A 9,306-nucleotide genomic window follows, 5' to 3' on the forward strand; every position below is an offset into this window, starting at 1 on the left:
CTGACAAAAAATCAGGGGGTATTTCCCTATGAGTGGATAACGAGTTTAGGGCATCTTTGAGGGGGGTAACAAGTATGTCTAAGAATTTTGGAAATATGGTCCAAGATGTGTAGATTCACCCAAAAATAAGGCACCTAATCCCAATTAGATAGATAAAGTTTTTTCCAATGGGAAAGGGAAGGGGATAATTTGCGGTGCGTACTTTAGCAAATTGATAGTGATGAGAAAGCACAATTCTTGTTAGAAAATTACAAAAATGCTTTATTTATGAATACAAAACATACAATACAATAGTTTAAAAGAAAAGTGGACAACCAGTTTGTTGATTTGATTCAGTGGATAACACAGCATCAGTCAGTTGTAAATATGGATGCAACTGGAAAAGGAAATCGCATAGACCCTACATGTTTCGCGGACTTCCGCTTCTTCAGGGGAGGGAGCGATATCCAGTCAAAATATGCAACTGAAAGGTATATATACACACAAGCATTAACCAGTAAAATATGATACACATTCCAATTGCTTAAATCAGGTACAACATATAATGGTAAAAAATGGTTCCAAAGTTTAAAGACCACACTATCTTACCCACGAGTTGCCCACAACTAGCGACAAACACAGAAAACCGCCGAGGTGAAAATGGTCATGTGCATGATCCTGCAAATGAGCAGGAAAAGTTTGAAAATGGTCACAAAAGGACAGTCATATAAGGGTTAACATGTAAGTGAGACAGAGGGAGAAAAAAAAAAAAAAAAAAAAAAAAAAACAAAAAAAAAAAAAAAAAAAAAAAAAAAAAACACACCATAGCCAAAGCAAAAGGGATGGCTAGGGGTTAACATATTATTATCTGTGAGATATATATGTATTTAAGACATAATGACCAAAATATTGGTTAACTTAGTTTAGCAGTAATGACTGTGAGACCATAAAGCATAAATGACTTACATATATAACGGTTTATGGGGTTAAAGACCAGGGACATCAATGAGCAATCCAGCTGCAGTGTTAATTCAAGGAAGGAATCATGTAGATTTCCCAAAATATCTGTTTAAACGATAACAATTGGCTACAAATTACAAAGGTGTCCCTGCCTCCAAACGGGGCAACCATAGAAAAAGATAAAAATAAAATAAATAAATTGTATAAACATTATCAAAACGGAGCCGAGATTATTTAGAAATTGCAAAAAAATACACATACCTGTATAAGATCTATATAAGGATCGCAGGCAGTGTTGCAAAGTCACAATAAGCTTAGTGTGTATAAAGCCAGAAGAAATCAGCTGCTTGATCCAGAAGGGGAACTAAAGAGCATACACAGCAAGCATAGTTGCAATTAGATGGAGTGAAATCTAGCAGTGTAGTTGTAGAGAGATAACACAAAAGGAGTTTAACATACCTGCAAAGCATTAAGGACAAGAGTGCTCACTGAACATATGACCCTGCGGCATTCTGCACTGAGTGTGCAGCAAAATGCCGTTTAAATAGGCTGTCCTAACCCGATGTGTGACGTGTAAGCATCACATGATATCGGGTGGGCCAATCACAGCTGAAACAAGTCCCAAAGCAATGCGTGCAATACACCTGCAGCGTGAGGAGGCTTGATGGGATGACAGGTGGAATGGATCAAGCAGAGAGCTCACTATGTCAAACGGTGGGGAGAAAATTTAACCCCATCAGTGGACAAGTGGGCTCAAGAAAGTATGTGTGACAATGCACACAGCAAACAAGACAAGCTGATCACAGATGGACAGGGGCTGTGTTGTCAGTATTACCGACAAAAAAGGAAGATTGCTAACGACATTGCATAGGGGAAAATCAGCTGTGGTAAGGGGAGTGAGTGTGGAGGCTAACACTAAACTCCCCGAGCGCCCTTGTGGCCAATAAACAAACTGCACAATTGGCCATACCAAGGAGGAAACTGCGACACATCGCCAAATGTGCCCAAAACAGTGGAAAGAAAGTTGAAGCCCAGCCCGATATCCACTATCAGGCTGAGGGCCTCAAAATATTGGATGTGGCCAGAAAACTGTGGAAGCATAAAATTAGTACATTTGATTGAAGTAGTTTGTGTAGATGTTATAGATATTATATATGTAAAAAACATATGACTATAGAGCTGATTTTTGGTTGAAAATAAAAACAAATAGTTCATATAGTATGGTTACAGTGTACCTACTATAAATTCATAATTCAACAATATAATTCAACAATGTTAAAGGAACAAGATGTTATCCTGTATCCTAAGAAATGCCCCAGTTAATTATGCATTGAAAAGAGGGAAAGAGTAGATTGGAAAAAAAAAAAAAAAAAGCCCAGCCCGATATCCACTATCAGGCTGAGGGCCTCAAAATATTGGATGTGGCCAGAAAACTGTGGAAGCATAAAATTAGTACATTTGATTGAAGTAGTTTGTGTAGATGTTATAGATATTATATATGTAAAAAACATATGACTATAGAGCTGATTTTTGGTTGAAAATAAAAACAAATAGTTCATATAGTATGGTTACAGTGTACCTACTATAAATTCATAATTCAACAATATAATTCAACAATGTTAAAGGAACAAGATGTTATCCTGTATCCTAAGAAATGCCCCAGTTAATTATGCATTGAAAAGAGGGAAAGAGTAGATTGGAAAAAAAAAAAAAAAAAAAAACAAAAATTATATAAAATAAGGAGAAAAAAAAAAAAAAAGGAAAATGGGGAAATTCATGAAGGAGAGAGGGGGTGAAGAAAAGGGGTATGCATACATATTGATCCGATGAATGGAAACAAAAAGCACCGACCAAAGTTGGTAAGGGGGGGGCGACAAAAAACAAGAGCATATAAGGACCAATATCTTTACAGGAAGGATTTAAAGCTCAAATTCTCATTCAAGCCAGGGTATCGTGTAGCTTGGAGACTATAAATCCATCAAGCTTCTGATTGTAATAACGCTGAATCCACACTGCCACCCCTAAGATCGGGGGGGATGTGATCCAGAGCCATAAAGGTAAACACCTTTGAATCAAAGTTGTGAGAGGTGGCGATATGTGAACCAATAGCAGTAACTATTTTCTTTCTAAAGATGGGTTTAATGTGGTCACCAATTCTTATGCAGAAACATCTTTTGGTCTTTCCCACATAGAAACAACCACATATACATTGGGCAAGATAAATCACTCCCAATGTTTGACATGTCACTAATGTTTTGGTTGTATGCCATTGACCATTAGGCAGTTTAAATTTTGTGTAGTTAGCTACATAGGGACACATATCACAACCACCACAGGGTGCAGTGCCTCCTCTGCGGGAGATCTCTTTTGAAATGTCAGGAGTCGGGAAAAAATGACTTCGAACAAGCCGGTCCCTGAGTGAGGGAGCCCTGCGATAAGTGACTTCTGGGTAGTTCTGCACAAATTTGCTTATATTAGGGTCAGCGCAGAGTAAGGGCCAAAATTGTTTGAGGATATTTTTTATATCTCTGTGCTGGCTGGAATAGCGGGTGATAATGCGCACAGTGTCCGGTTTTTGGTTGTTATACTTAGTTTTTTTGGGTCCTTTAGAGAAAATGAGAGAACTCCTTTGTTGTGGTTTCACTCTATTGTAAGCTCTTTTAAGGCATCTATGGCTATACCCTCGTTGCTTCAATCTGTGATACAGATTGGTTGAATGGATCCGAAAATCCTCATCCCTACAGCAGTTACGTCTTATACGTAAATACTGGCTGTAGGGGATGCTATTCACCAGTGATTCAGGGTGAGCGCTTCCTGCGTGCAGGATCGTGTTTCCTGCAGTGGGTTTCCTATAGAGGGAAGAAAAGATCATGCCCTGTTCATCAATGGACACCGTCAGATCGAGAAAATGAATCTCCGTGCTGCTGTGGTCCATAGTGAACCTAAGGTTAAATTCGTTGTCAGATATCGCGGTGACAAAATCTCGCAATTCCGATTCTGTTCCTGTCCAGAAAAGGAGAACGTCATCGATATATCGATACCAAGAGACGACCTTGTCCAGAAATGGGGCAAGGTCGTCTCTTGAAAAGAGGCTTCTTTCCCACCCCCCCAGGTACAGGTTGGCATACGATGGGGCACATTTAGTCCCCATCGCAACCCCCTGTACCTGGAGGTAGTGGGAAGAACCAAAGACAAAAACATTATGTTTTAAAATATAGCCCAACAACTCCAAGATAAAGGTATTATATCTGGAAGTTAGTGGACCTCTTTCAGCTATAAAGCTGTTTACAACTTCCAGACCTTTCTGGTGCGGTATAGAGTTGTAAAGACTCTCAATATCCAAGGCCACCAGAATGGTGCCCCTGGGAAGAGTAATGCCCTCTAGGGTTCTTAACAGATCAATAGTGTCTTTGATGTAAGAACTTAACGATACGACATGTGGGGAGAGGTAGCAATCAACAAGGGAACTAGCATTTTCAGTGAGACCAGCACAACCCGAAATTATGGGTCGGCCCGGTGGATCAATGAGCGATTTATGGGTTTTGGGTAGAGCATAAAATGTTGGAACTCTAGGGTCTTTTGTGTTTAGGAACTTCCAAGTGTCTTTATCTATAGTTCCCTGAAATAGGGCTCTAGAGATAATAGTTCGAAATTTATTACTAAAGTTTTCTAGTACCGTCCTTGAAATTGGTCGGTACCAGTCTGCATTTGCCAAAATTTTGGTACACATACGTTCGTATTGTTCAGTGTTCATAATCACCAGGTTTCCCCCTTTGTCTGCTGGCTTAATAATAATACTTTTGTTATTTTGTAAAGAATTAATCGCCTCAATTTGAGTAGGGGTGAGATTTGATATGTTAGAACACTGAAGTTTACGAGTTTCGATCTTGTGAGTTACCTGTTGTACAAAAGCCCAAATATTTGGATTGGTGTTTAGAGGAGGAAAATTCCTAGATTTGGGTTTGAATGACTGAATTGGAGGGAAGGTAACACCTCCGATGGATAAGGTGGGGGGTGTGTCTAGTAACATTTCATCATCAGAGGTGTGACCCTCCTCCCATAGTTCCTGTAATTGCATTAGGGCTTGCTGTTCAGCAATTCTTTCCATGGGAATAGATACAGATAGATCTATCGAGTGTGTGGGTTTATCAAATAATACTTTGTACATGAGTCTGCGAGCAAAGAGGTGTACATCTTTAATGAAGTCAAATTTGTCTAGTTTAGAGTCAGGACAAAAAGTAAGTCCTAATTTTAGGACCTGAAGTTCATCTTCAGTCAAGATAGCTGAGGACAGATTAATGATGGATAGGGCCGAGCCATCATCATAGTTATCTAGGGAATTACCGATGCCTGATTCATTGTTCAGGCCATTTTCCTGCTCATTTGCAGGATCATGCACATGACCATTTTCACCTCGGCGGTTTTCTGTGTTTGTCGCTAGTTGTGGGCAACTCGTGGGTAAGATAGTGTGGTCTTTAAACTTTGGAACCATTTTTTACCATTATATGTTGTACCTGATTTAAGCAATTGGAATGTGTATCATATTTTACTGGTTAATGCTTGTGTGTATATATACCTTTCAGTTGCATATTTTGACTGGATATCGCTCCCTCCCCTGAAGAAGCGGAAGTCCGCGAAACATGTAGGGTCTATGCGATTTCCTTTTCCAGTTGCATCCATATTTACAACTGACTGATGCTGTGTTATCCACTGAATCAAATCAACAAACTGGTTGTCCACTTTTCTTTTAAACTATTGTATTGTATGTTTTGTATTCATAAATAAAGCATTTTTGTAATTTTCTAACAAGAATTGTGCTTTCTCATCACTATCTATTTGCTAAAGTACGCACCGCAAATTATCCCCTTCCCTTTCCCATTGGAAAAAACTTTATCTATGTCTAAGAATGTCTTGTAGTATATGGCGCTAAACCCGTCAGGTCCAGGGCTTTTGCCCGTCTTCAGGTCTTTTATTGCGGCTTTTAACTCAGAGGTATCTACGTCTTTCTCCAGAAGGGAGGCATCCTCCAAGGAAAGTGAGGGTAAAGCGGATTCTGTCAGATAGTCCTTAATTGCCTGCGCTCTTGACTCCCTGGACTCATATGTTGTATGGTGTGTTGGCAAGTTATATCATTTGGTGTAGAATTCTTGGAAATGTTGCGCTATCTTGTTTGTTTCCCTATCAATTTTACCACTTTTGTTTTGGATGCCCGCTATAGTGCAACGTGAAATCGGGCCCTTTAAGGCCCTGGCCAGCAAGTTGCCGGGCTTATCCCCATGTTCGTAGTATAACTTTCTCCGGAAGAAAAAGAATCTCTTGGTCCTAGCGTCGATAATCTGTCTCAGGGCTTTCCTTGACTCCAATAGCGAAGTCGCTGATTGGATAGACAAGGATTGTTTGTGTTGGGCTTCTAGAAGACGAATCTGGTGTATCAGCTTCAAGATTTCCCCCTCTCTCTCCCTCTTTTTCTTCGAACCCATCCTGATTAACTCCCCCCTGATTGCACACTTATGGGCTTCCCATACCATTAAGGGGTCTGCTTCCGGGGTGACATTGTGCTTGAAGTATTCAAGGATGGCCGAGTTCAACTCAGGAAGTAAGGTCGGGTCAGTCAATAGAGAGGCATTCAGTCTCCACATTGAGGGTCTAGTCTGAGGCGTTGCTGGGTTTAAAGTGAGGGAGATTGGGGCATGATCTGAGAGGCTCTGAGTCCCTATGTGTGCCTCCGTCACTGCCTGTAGATCTTGTTGTGATATAAATAAGTAATCGATCCTGGAGTATCGATTATGCGGGTTCGAATAGAAGGTGAAGTCTTTGTCGTCTGGGTGGAGGAAGCGCCATGTGTCTACCAAATTTAGGGAGTGTAATAGTGCTTTAATCTTCTTCAAGATCCTGTATCTGATACAGGTCTTACCGGCTGAAGTGTCCGTTAGGGGGTCTAGGGGGACATTGAAATCTCCGCCAAGGATCAAAAGGCCAGAGCTGAATGCCTTCAGCTCTCCTACTAGCCTCTGACAGAAGGTTAGGTGTGATGTGTTGGGGAAATATGCGTTAGCTAGTGTGACCGGGGTTCCTCCACACTTCCCTTTAATGAAAATGTACCTGCCCCCAGGATCTACCAATTTGTCAGTTAGCTTGAAGGAGGCGGACCTGCTGACCAATATGGTCGTCCCTTTAGTCTTAGAGACATCACTAGTGGCGTGGTGGGCCTCTATAAAATATGAGTCAGTGAGTTTCGGGATCTGACCTGTCTTAAGGTGTGTTTCCTGTAAGAAAACGAAGTCAGGCCTGCTTTTCCTGAGTTCCCTCAGCAATGCCGAGCGTCTCTCAGGAATGTTCAGACCCCTGACATTGTGGGATATCACTGAAGGGTTGCGTCCAAGACCAGAGTAAGCCATATTAAGTCACAGAGAGAGGGGGGGCTCCCACACTATAAAGGAGGTCCCAGGTGGCCTGTCTGTGCACTGAGTGCTACGTTCACCAACTAGCTTCTAGGAGGGAGGGGGGGAGGGGCACTGAAGGAGGGGGAGGGAAGGATCAATAGATCCTAAGTGGAGTAATGGATAGAGAGGGTAGAGCGGAAACAACAGAGTGTGAGATAAGAAGAGAGGTGTGAGGATAACTTCTCCCAGACGTATATAACGTCCCGGGGAACTCTAATTAGAGTACCGAGCCAGGCCCTGAGGCCCACTCCCGTACCCTATGGGGGGACGCGGAATGCGCGCCAGAACAGACGGCTAACGTAACCCAATCCCGTAGATGTGATCGTCACGGGAGGTGAAGTTAGTTATATAAATTCAGAACGGTCGGGCAACGGCCCTATCAAAAGGCTAAATGTAAGCTAAAGGGTCTACTCTGCAACGGAAAGATCAGTTTGAGCAATGATCGCAGGTTCAGCAAACATTTAGGCATGAGGAGGCATGTTCACCAAGGGGGAGTGACCGAGTGGTCGAGTCACCCGCCAAAGGTGTCTTGGACCCGTCCATCGATCCCCGTAAATAACATATGATAATTGTAATAGCTGGCAGCATATCAACAGGAAATAATAAGTGAAACATCTAAGTATAAGCATATAAACTATAGGTTAATGGTAAGTTATTCTATTAACAAACTGCACCTTCCCCGTAAGCTACTAACGCCCCCTCCTATAGACCATGCCTAGGGGCAGCTACATGTAAAACAAGGGTGCTTGATCATATGCCCAGCAACCTGCTCCGCCAGGTCAGAGACCCGCCAATCTCTCTCCTCCCAACATGCCCATAGTCAGTGGGCTGAAAAACATATCAAGTTGTAAAGTTAGTGCGAGGCACAACAGCTGAGTGTGAAACAAACTGACATAACTACTCAGCCGATCATTGGGCTCCACATATCAGCTCACCTGGTCCCAGGTAGAGCGGGCGTTGTGAATGGAGAATGCATGAGAGGAGGGTTACAGTTTTAAGCATATGAAGAAAAGTAATTACCCAAAGAGCTGGCTGCGAGGCTCCAGCAACTGGCATGTCTGTCCCGCACGGCTGGTCGTAGGGCAAACGGTCATGGCGCGCTCTACAGCTGCGTGACCCCTCGGCAGTCTCCGGTGGTGTGGGCCAGGTGTCCGGTGGAGTTAACGTGGGGAAAAGGGCAAAAAGCCCGCTGTGCAGTGAACTAATGATGCGCCAGCATCTAACAGGAGCGATCTGCGACGGGGAGCGAGATGATATACAAGCAGGGGCTTCAAGCTTCCATCAGGTTCCTGGAGGGGTGGGCTCGGATGCCTGGGGATCCCAGATGTTGACCTTCATGACGGGCTGGTTTCTGCCTCTTGGGTAGTTGTTTCTCTGGCGTTGTCAGAGGGGATCTCGTCGGGCTCCTGTCTCTGGGTGGGACAGCATATTCTTGGTACCACTCCGGCAAATCGACCCGGCCAAGCTGCAGCGCATCACAGAATTCAGGGAGATCGATGGGGGTACGGAGCGTATGCTGTCTGCCTCCATGAGTGACGAGCAGGGCGAAGGGGAAGCGCCATGTGTAACGCAGATCCCTCTCCCTTAACTTATCCAATAAAGGTCGCAGGGCCCTGCGGTTTTTTAGAGTTATCTGGGAGAGATCTTGAAACAATTTAATGTTCTCCCCATTGAATACAATGTGCTCGTTTCTGCGGGCTTTCAGCATGATCTCCTCCTTTAATCCAAAGTGCTGCATACAGCAAATGATATCTCGAGGCGGCTGCATGTCTGGGCCTCTGGCTCTGAGAGCCCTGTGCGCTCTCACAAAGTCTATTGCCGTGTCCTCAGGCCGTTCAAGTAAGCTATTAAAGACCCTCTGGAGGACAGGCACTATTTGGTCTGTGTCCACCGATTCCGGTATGCCGCGTACCCGAATATTATT

General features: G+C 43.1%; 1 long non-coding RNA gene across 2 annotated transcripts; it reads right to left on the minus strand.

The window, feature by feature from the left end:
- Positions 1-365: 365 nt before the first annotated feature.
- LOC120916557 lies at positions 366-2,019 on the minus strand. 2 transcript variants are annotated; one of them, XR_005744007.1, is made up of 4 exons: positions 1,201-2,019; positions 946-1,044; positions 589-657; positions 366-463 (listed from the first exon to the last, which is right to left on the minus strand). It is a non-coding gene; the product is annotated as an uncharacterized LOC120916557 (long non-coding RNA). The 2 variants fall into 2 exon arrangements; XR_005744006.1 differs by having other exon boundaries at positions 589-1,044.
- Positions 2,020-9,306: the final 7,287 nt, after the last annotated feature.

Source organism: Rana temporaria, chromosome 10 (genome assembly GCF_905171775.1).
Source record: "Rana temporaria chromosome 10, aRanTem1.1, whole genome shotgun sequence".
NCBI lineage: Eukaryota > Metazoa > Chordata > Amphibia > Anura > Ranidae > Rana > Rana temporaria.